The following is an 8,946-nucleotide window of genomic DNA, read 5'->3' on the forward strand; positions in this document are numbered from 1 at the left end:
ATGTGTGAAGTGGTATCTTATTGTAGTTTTGTTTTGCATTTCTCTGGTGGTCAAGGATGTTGAGCATCTGCTCATGTGCTTATTGACCATTTGTATATATTCTTTGAAGAAATGTCTATTCAAATCCTTTGCTCATTTAAAAACTGATTATTTATCTTTTATTGTTGAGTTGTAAGAATTCTTTATATATTCTGATTTCTAGGACCTTATCAGATACATGATTTGCAAATACTTTCTCTCATTCTATCAATTGTTTTTTCACATTTCTGATAGTGTCCTTTGAAGCACAGAGTTCTAAGTTTTGATGAAATCCAATTTATCTGTTTTTTTCTTTGGTTGCTTTAAGTATCATATCTAAGAAATCATTGCCTAATCCAAGGTCACTATGATTTATGCCTATGCTTTCATCTAAAAGTTTTGTAGTTTTAGCTCACATGTTTAGGTTCTGGACCTGTTTTGTGTTAATTTTTTGTATGTTGTGTGAGGTGTAGTGGGTCCAATTTCATTCTTTTGCATGTAGATATACAGTTATCCCAGCCCCATTTGTTGAAGACTGTTCTTTTCCCCATTGAAAGATCTTGGCACCCTTGTAGGAAATCAGTTAATCATAAATGTAAGGGTTTATTTCTGGACTCTAAATTCTATTCCATTAACTTATGCCTATCCTTACGCCAGTATTACACAGTCTTGATTACTGTAGCTTTAAAGAAAGTTTTAAAATCAGGAACTGTGTGTATTCCAACTTTGTTGTTCTTTTTCAAGATTGTTTTGGCTATTCAGGTCTTCAGTATTTCCATATGAATTTTTAGGATCAGCTTGTCAATTACTGCAAAAAAAAAAAAAAAGCAGTTGGGCCTTTAAAAGGGATTGCATTGAATCCATAAATCAATTTGTGGACTTTATTAGTTTCCTAGGGCTGCCATAGTAAAAACCACAAACTGGGTGGCTTAAAACAATAGAAATTTATTGTCTCATAGTTCTGGAGGTTAGAAGTCTGAAATCAAGGTGTCTTCAGGGCCATGCTTCCTCTGAAACCTATAGGTGAATCCTTTCTTGTCTCTAGATCCCAGCATCTTTTTATAAGGACACCAACCATATTGATTTAGGGGCACACCCTATTCCAGTATGACCTCATCTTAACTAATTACATTTACAAATGACCCTATTACAAATAAGGTTACATTCTGAGGCACTAGGGTTAAGATGTGAACGTATCGTTTTGGGGAGGACACAGTTCAACCCTTAACAGGGACTACTGTCTGCCTAACAGTATTAAGTTTTCCAATGCATGAACATGGGATATTTTTCAACTTATTTATTTCAGTGATGTTTTGTAGTTTTCAGTATACAAGCCTTGTACTTCTTTATTCCGAAGTAATTTTATTCTTTTTGATGCTATTATAAATGGAATTTTCTTAATTTCATTTTTTAAAATTGAAGTATAGTTGATTTACAATATTGTGTTAGTTTCAGGTGTACAGCAAAGTGATTCGGTTATACATATATATGTGTGTGTATATACTTTTTTTCGATTCTTTCCCATTATAGTTTATTACAAGATATTGAATATAGTTCCTCAACTTCATTTTTTGTTTCTATAGCAATAGACTTGACTTTTTTTTTTTTTTTTTTTGGCTGCACTAGGTCTTATTTGCAGCATGCAGGATCTTTTAGTTGCAGCATGTGAACTCTTAGTTGCCGCATGTGAGATCTAGTTCCCTGACCAGGGATCGAACCTGGGCCCCCTGCATTGGGAGCACAGAGTCTTAGGCAGTGGACCACCAGGGAGGTCCCTACACTTGATTTTTATATTATTGAAATTGTATCCTGCAACCTTGCTACTGTTGGGGAGAAGGACATTTCCCCCCTACCCCTCTTGAGTTCTTCAGGCTGGTATGATAATTAAATTGACACAAAACAGATTAACAGGAGGAAAAAATAATAATTTGTACACGTGGAGGTCTCATAGAAATGGGACCCTCAAAGTGACCAAAGCAGGCTGTTTATATATCATTTTTAAACAAAGAAACAATTATTTGTGAAAATTTAACAAAGGGTCTTGTGCTTGGGCTTGCAGAGTAATAAAGAAGTAGCAAAATTTGTTATACAGCCTTCTTAGCCTTGAATTCTCTAGCTCTGATGATAAGGATGCTTTCTATCTTCCTGGTATAGGGAGTCTACTTACACATGGAGATTTTTTTCCCCCCTTTCAGGGGGAAATAGGGAGGTCAGAGTATTTTTTATATCATTTTTTCCGCTAGCTGTTTCTTAAGTAATTTTAATTCAAAATAATCAATATGCCATGTGACATATCTTGGGGTGGCCCGCTCTGAGCCCCAACCCTAGCTCTAATGGGTTTTTGTGTGTGTGTATTCCTTAGGATTTTCTATATACAAGATTATATTTGCAAATAGACATAATTTTTCCTTTCCAATCTGTAGGCCTTTTATTTCTTCTTTTTTCTTTTTTTGCCTATTTGTCCTAGTGAGTACCTCCAGTACATTGCCTCAGAACAGTGTTGAATAGAAGTCGTGAGAGCAGATATCTTTGATCTTAGGGAGAGAGTTTCCAGTATTTCACCATTAAGCATGATGTCAGCTGTGGGTTTTTTGTGATGCCCTTTATCAGGTTGAGGAAGTTCCCTTCTATTCCTAGTTTATTAGTGTTTTTATCATAAGAGAGAGTTGAATTTTGTCAAATGCTTTTTCTGTGCTTATTGAGACAATCATGTAGTTATTCTTTATTCTATCAATAAAATGTTTTACAAAGATTTTCCTACATTGGACCAATCTTGCATTCCTGAGATAAATATCACTTTTTTTGTATGTTGCTGCATTCAGTTTGCTGGTTTTTTGTAGAGGATTTTTACATTTATATTCATAAATGATATTGGTTCATCGTTCTCCTGTGATATCTTTGTCTGGTTTTGGTATCAGGGTAATACCTCACAAAATGAGTTTGGAAGTGTTCCTTCCTCTTCTGTTTCTAGGAAGAATTTGAGAGGGATTGGTGTTAATTCTTTTTTAGATGTTTGGTAGAATTCAGTGGTGACGCCATCTTCCTGAGTTTTTCTTTGTGGGAAACTTTTTGATCACTCATTCTGTCTCTGCTTATTGTAGGTCTATTCAACTTTTCTATTTCTTACTGAGTCGGTTTCATTAATTTGTGTCTTTCTAGGAATTTGTACATTTCACCTGGTTATCTAATGTGTTGTTATATAGTTATTCATAGTATTCTCTTATAAAACTTCTTATTTCTGTAAGGTTGGTAGCAATGTGCCCCCCCGCCCGTCTTTCATTCATGATTTTAACAGTTTAAGTCTTTTCTCTTTTTTATTTGTCAGTCTAGCCCGAAGTTTTTCAATTTGTTCTTCTTTCAAAGAATCAACTTCTGGTCTTGTTGATTTTTCTCTATAGTTTTCCTCTTTTTATTGCATTTACTTCTGCTATAATCTTTATTATTTCTTTCCTAATGTTTGCTTTGGTTAGTTTGCGCTTCTTTTATTGGGTTGGCCAAAAAGTTCATTGGGGTTTTCCCATAACATCCGAATAAACTTTTTGGCTAACCCAAACACTAACGTTATTAAGAAGCTATTGATTTGAGTTGTCTTCTTTTTTATTGTATGATTTACAGCTGTAAAATTTTCTGTAAGCACTACTTTCACTCCATTCCATAAATTTTAGCCTCTAAAAAATAAATAAAACCAGTCTATGGTTTTCCTCAGGAACTGTTTCTGTTGATAGCTTCCCCCGCCCCATATGGATCACACTTTTTTTTTTCTTTGCATGTCTTGTAACATTTTGTTGAAAACTGGACATTTAAATTGATATAATGTGGGAACTCTGGAAATCAGGTTCTTCCCTCATCCTCAAAGGTTTTTGTAGTTGCTGGGGTTGTTTGTTTAATGACTTTTCTGAACTATTTTTGTAAGGTCTGTATTCTTTTTTGTGTGTGGCCACTGAAGTCTCTGCTCAGTTAGATTAGTGGCCAGCTAATGATGGTCAGAGATTTCCTTTAATATCTGGAACCAATAAATCACCCAGTCATTTCCAAGGGGTTCCGAACGTATGCTTGTTGTGGCATGCCTTCAACGCTCGGCGAGACACTTGACAACTCTGCCTTAGACTTCACTTTCTCCTTGTAAGGAGCCTCAACGTCAGCTAGAGGTGACAGCATTATCAATTCTTTTCTGAGCATGCACACAAATCCTACATATACCTTAACCTTATAGATTCTGAGGAGTATGTCAGATTTTTACAGCCCTTATGGACATCTCCTTCCCTAGATTTTACTTTAAGCTTTTTGGGTAGCCTGTTGGTTTGCCCCAATTGTTATCCACTGCCTACAGCAGCCATAAAATCAAACAATTGCATTGAAATGTTTTTACCAACACCTCCAGGGAAAAGATTTTCACATTGGACAAGATCCAAGTCTAATCAATAAAGACGGCCTTGCAAGTAGTCTTCCAGGGAGCCACCAGACAGGTCATATAATGACAATTCTATGGGAATGAAGCTTTTAAGTAGCTCCAACCCTGATTCACCTCTCCTGTTGTCTGCCAGGCTGCTATTTTTCACTTGTGACTGTTGATTTTCAAGGCTGTCATGGAGCTGGAGAGAGGGGGATGAAAATAGGACAAGTTAAATTGCCACAAAGTTCACTGTTGTTATTGAGATTTAGATACTTTTCTTGATTAAAACTCCTCAGATTGCTGGAATCTTTTGGTTAACTTCCAGAGTTCTGAAAAATTTGTTCTGACAATTTTTGTCCGTTTTCTTATTGCCTTTATAGAGGTTTTAATTTTTGAAGATCCTTACTCCATTTTCACTGGTATCACTCACCAGCCAACATCTTGATTATAACCCCATGAGAGACACCTATTAAGCCACTCCCAAATTCCTGACCCACAGAAACTGAGATAATGAATGTTTGTTCTTTTAAGTTGCTAAGTGTTTGAGTAATTTATTATGTAGCAATGGATTATTAATACCATTTGCAAAAAAATACATATATTTCTCTTTTTAAATACATTTTAAAAAATAAATTTATTTATTTATTTTTGGCTGCCTTGGGTCTTTGTTGTTGCACGCGGCCTTTCTCTAGTTGCAGTGAGCAGGAGCAACTCTTTGTTATCCTGTTGCAGAGCACAGGCTCTGGACACGCAGGCTCAGTGGCCATGGCTCATGGGCCCAGCCGCTCCGCGGCATGTGGGATCCTCCTGGACCGGGGCACGAACCTGTGTCCCCTGCATGGGCAGGCGGACTCTCAACCACTGCGCCACCAGGGAAGCCCCCCATATTTCTTTTTATTTTTTTATTTTTAAAAAATATTTTTAAATTAATGAATTATTTATTTTTGCTGCACCAAGTCTTAGTTGCAGCATGCGGGATCTTTAGTTGTGGCATGCGTGCAGGATCTAGTTCCCCCACCAGGGATCAAACCTGGGCCGCCTGCATTGGAAGTGCAGAGTCTTACCCACTGGACCACCAGGGAAGTCCCTTAAATACATATTAGAGCACACTATACACAGTGCCCTACACTTTTTTCACTTAGTGAATACTGGTTTCTTTCCCATTCCTTTTTCTTTTTCTTTTTAAAAACATCTTTATTGGAGTATAATTACTTTACATTGTTGTTAGTTTCTACTGTATAACAAAGTGAATCAGCTATACATATACATATATCCCCATTTTGATACATGACTCTTTTTGAATTATGGTTTTTTCAGGGTATATGCCCAGTAGTGGGATTGCTGGGTCATATGGTAGTTCTATTTTTAGTTTTTTAAGGAACCTCCATACTGTTTTCCATAGTGTCTATATCAATTTGCATTCCCATCAACAGTGCAAAAGGATTCCCTTTTCTCCACACCCTCTCCAGCATTTATTGTTTGTAGATTTTTTGATGATGGCCATTCTGACTGGTGTGAGGTGATACCTCATTGTAGTTTTGATTTGCATTTCTCTAATGATTAATGATGTTGAGCATTCTTTCATGTGTTTGTTGGCAATCTGTATATCTTCTTTGGAGAAATGTCTATTTAGGTCTTCGGCCCAGTTTTGGATTGGGTTGTTTGTTTTTTTGATATTGAGCTGCATGAGCTGCTTTGTATATTTTGGAGATTATCCCATTCCTTTTTTATGGCTCTTTGAGATTCCACTGTGCATGCATTTGACTAATGACTTTTGATGGATATCTGTCTCCACTCACTTAATGATGTATTTTAAGATTATATCCAGTCTTCTGCTCTTTCAGATAATGCTGGGATGAATAGTATTATTTATGCAAGATTTCTCTTGTGTGTAGAAAATTCCCATTTCTAATTTTGTATTTGCCCTCTAAAAACTGGGCTTTTACTTTTTGTTTCCATAGAAATGAAAACCCTGAATGAATCTAGTGGAAACCATAAGGACAGGCAATTATCTCACTGAACAGGAAGTCTATAGAGTTTTGAGGTTCCGGGACTGGTTGATAAACACTGACCCAGGTTTCTTCCATCCTTCAGCACTGTCACTGTTGGAGGTGGCTTCATCCTTGGACTGCAGTATGGCTGCAGCAGTCCCAAGTGTCACATCCAGACCCAACCCACCTAGAGAGAGAGAGATGGTCTTTTCCTGTAGCTCTCTGGTGGGAGTGAGAACTTGATTCAGAATCATCCTTGTAGACTTCTCTTTGTGGCATATTGGGCAGAATAGGGTCACCTGTCCATTGCTGGAGCAGTCAATGGTAGATAGAGGGTAATCATCTGGTGGGAGAGGTAACCCCAGTGTCAGTGAAGCAGAGATGGTGGCCTTCCTGAAGGCAGTGAGTGTCAACATTAAACCTGAACTTGGAGCTTTGTTCTAAGGTTTTTTTAAAAAATGTGTGTGTGTGTGTGTGTGTGTGTGTGTGTGTGTGTGTGTGATTTATTTATTTATTTATTTATTGGCTGTGCCAGGTCTTATTTGTGGCACGCAGGATCTTCGTTGTGGCATTCAGGCTTCTTAGTTGCGGCATATGAACTCTTAGTTGAGGCATGCATGCAGGATCTAGTTCCCCGACCAGAGATCAAACCTGGGCCCCTTGCAGTGGGAGCAGGGAGTCTTACCCACTGGACCACCAGGGAAGTCCCCTGTTCTAAGGTCTTGATGTCATAGTACAAGTACAGCATTTAGTCAAAAGCACCAGAACTACCTTAGAGTATCCCATAGGAGAAATCTTCTCAAATCTCTAAGAAAAGACTTCCAGAGTTTCCTGCTTATTGTGTTGTTATCAATTTTGAACTGATCTTGTTCTGTTGTTACTTTGGCTGCTAGGAAACTCCAAGCTAAATTTGCTGCTACTTGTAGCAATTATGAAACACTGTAGCATGTTTTATCCTCCCATTAGCTTGTTTTAATCTTCATTTTTAATCTTGTGTGAAATTCTGGAAACTATACATTTTTGGAATGGAGCATACTAAAAAATTTTAATTTTCAATTTTTAAAAGTTAATCTTAAGGGAAACTTGAGTCTTTTTATAAAATCATTTCGAACGTAAATCACTTTTTTCCTTCTGAAATCATTTTCTTTTTGAGAGTTCCACCCCACCTGCAGGCCGTGGCCTTAAACCAGGTTTGTGGCCAAATTGCTAGGTACTTTGGGGTAATTTGAGCTGAACAATAGAGTGAGAAACCAATGCTTCATGTGAGGCCAATCTCTCTGTCTGGAAGGAAACTTTTTTTTAATATCTGAAAATCCTCAGATAAATTCTTAAACCATTATTTCTGTTTTTATAGAAACACTGCCCAGTCCACCCTCCACGTGTAATTTGCACTCGGGCCTCCTTTCTGTCTTAGTGACCAAAACCGCCCAGTTAAGCTGCCTTGATCCTCCCCAAGCCTCCTCTTGCATTGTTCTCCGTCTGCAGTGTTGTTTTTGGCCCCTAAGTTAATGCTATTGCTTCCTGATGGCCGAGTGTGTTTCCTCCCTTTCTAGATTAAATATGATCTATTCCATGGGACAAGAATGGGGCCTTTCAGCTGGGGTTTGAGGCGCTGGTGAAGTGGGGTTGAGAGGAAGTGGGAAGGGTGGCTTGTGAAAACACCTTGTTGCAGAGGGTGTTTTTCATTTTGCACAGAGAGCATCTGTTAAACCACGCTTTTCAAAATCAGTGTGCTCGGGCCTGAGGGAGGCAGACTGCTGAAATGCGGGTGCTGGGCAGCAGGTCTGTGGACCCAGAGGGCTGCATGTCCAGCCAGCTCCTGGTGGTGCCCACACTGCCGATGCCCTGGCCCACTGTGCGAGGTGAGGGGCTGAGGGCTTTGTTTTCTTGCGCATAGGCCTTTGGGAAGGAGTGAAGACATTCGTCTTTCTCTCGTGACTCGAGACCGTGTCAGTGGAGTGAAAGGGCGTGTAACTGTACACACGTGATGGTTCTTAACTTTCCGAAATTTCCTCTTTTTATAGCAGGATGAGACAAATTGTTCAAAGTTTATTCAGCTTCTTCCTGAGCTTGTTGTGAACTGATGGTTTTCATAATTCCTTTCCCCATTGTTTCCGATCCCAATCCTTGGGGAAAAGGTTTCCTTGTGACTCAGAAGCCAGTTCTTCCACATCAAATTATTTCTTTGAAGAACATGGGGAGCAAAACTACTTCTTACTTTTCTTTGACCTTTTTCTCTCCTTTATGGAAAGGTTCAGCTCAAACAAGGTGGGCACACAAACCTTTTCCTCCCAGGTCGGTAACTTTTGCTTCACTGCTTGGCCCCTCTCTGCCCCCAAGGACATGCTAGCAGCGCCCACTCGCCACTGTCCTTTCTAGCTGGGAGGCCAGAGTCCTCTGTGAGGTTGCTCAGACAGGAGGTGAAAAATCTGGAACACTGTCACTGCTCTGCTCCTCTCCAGCCTTGGGAGGCCCTGGGGGTTCAGGGCCTCATCTGTGGCTGCCCTGTGGACCCTGACAGCAGGGTTTACAGATGTGCCCTTC

Source organism: Physeter macrocephalus, chromosome 11 (assembly GCF_002837175.3).
Source record: "Physeter macrocephalus isolate SW-GA chromosome 11, ASM283717v5, whole genome shotgun sequence".
NCBI lineage: Eukaryota > Metazoa > Chordata > Mammalia > Artiodactyla > Physeteridae > Physeter > Physeter macrocephalus.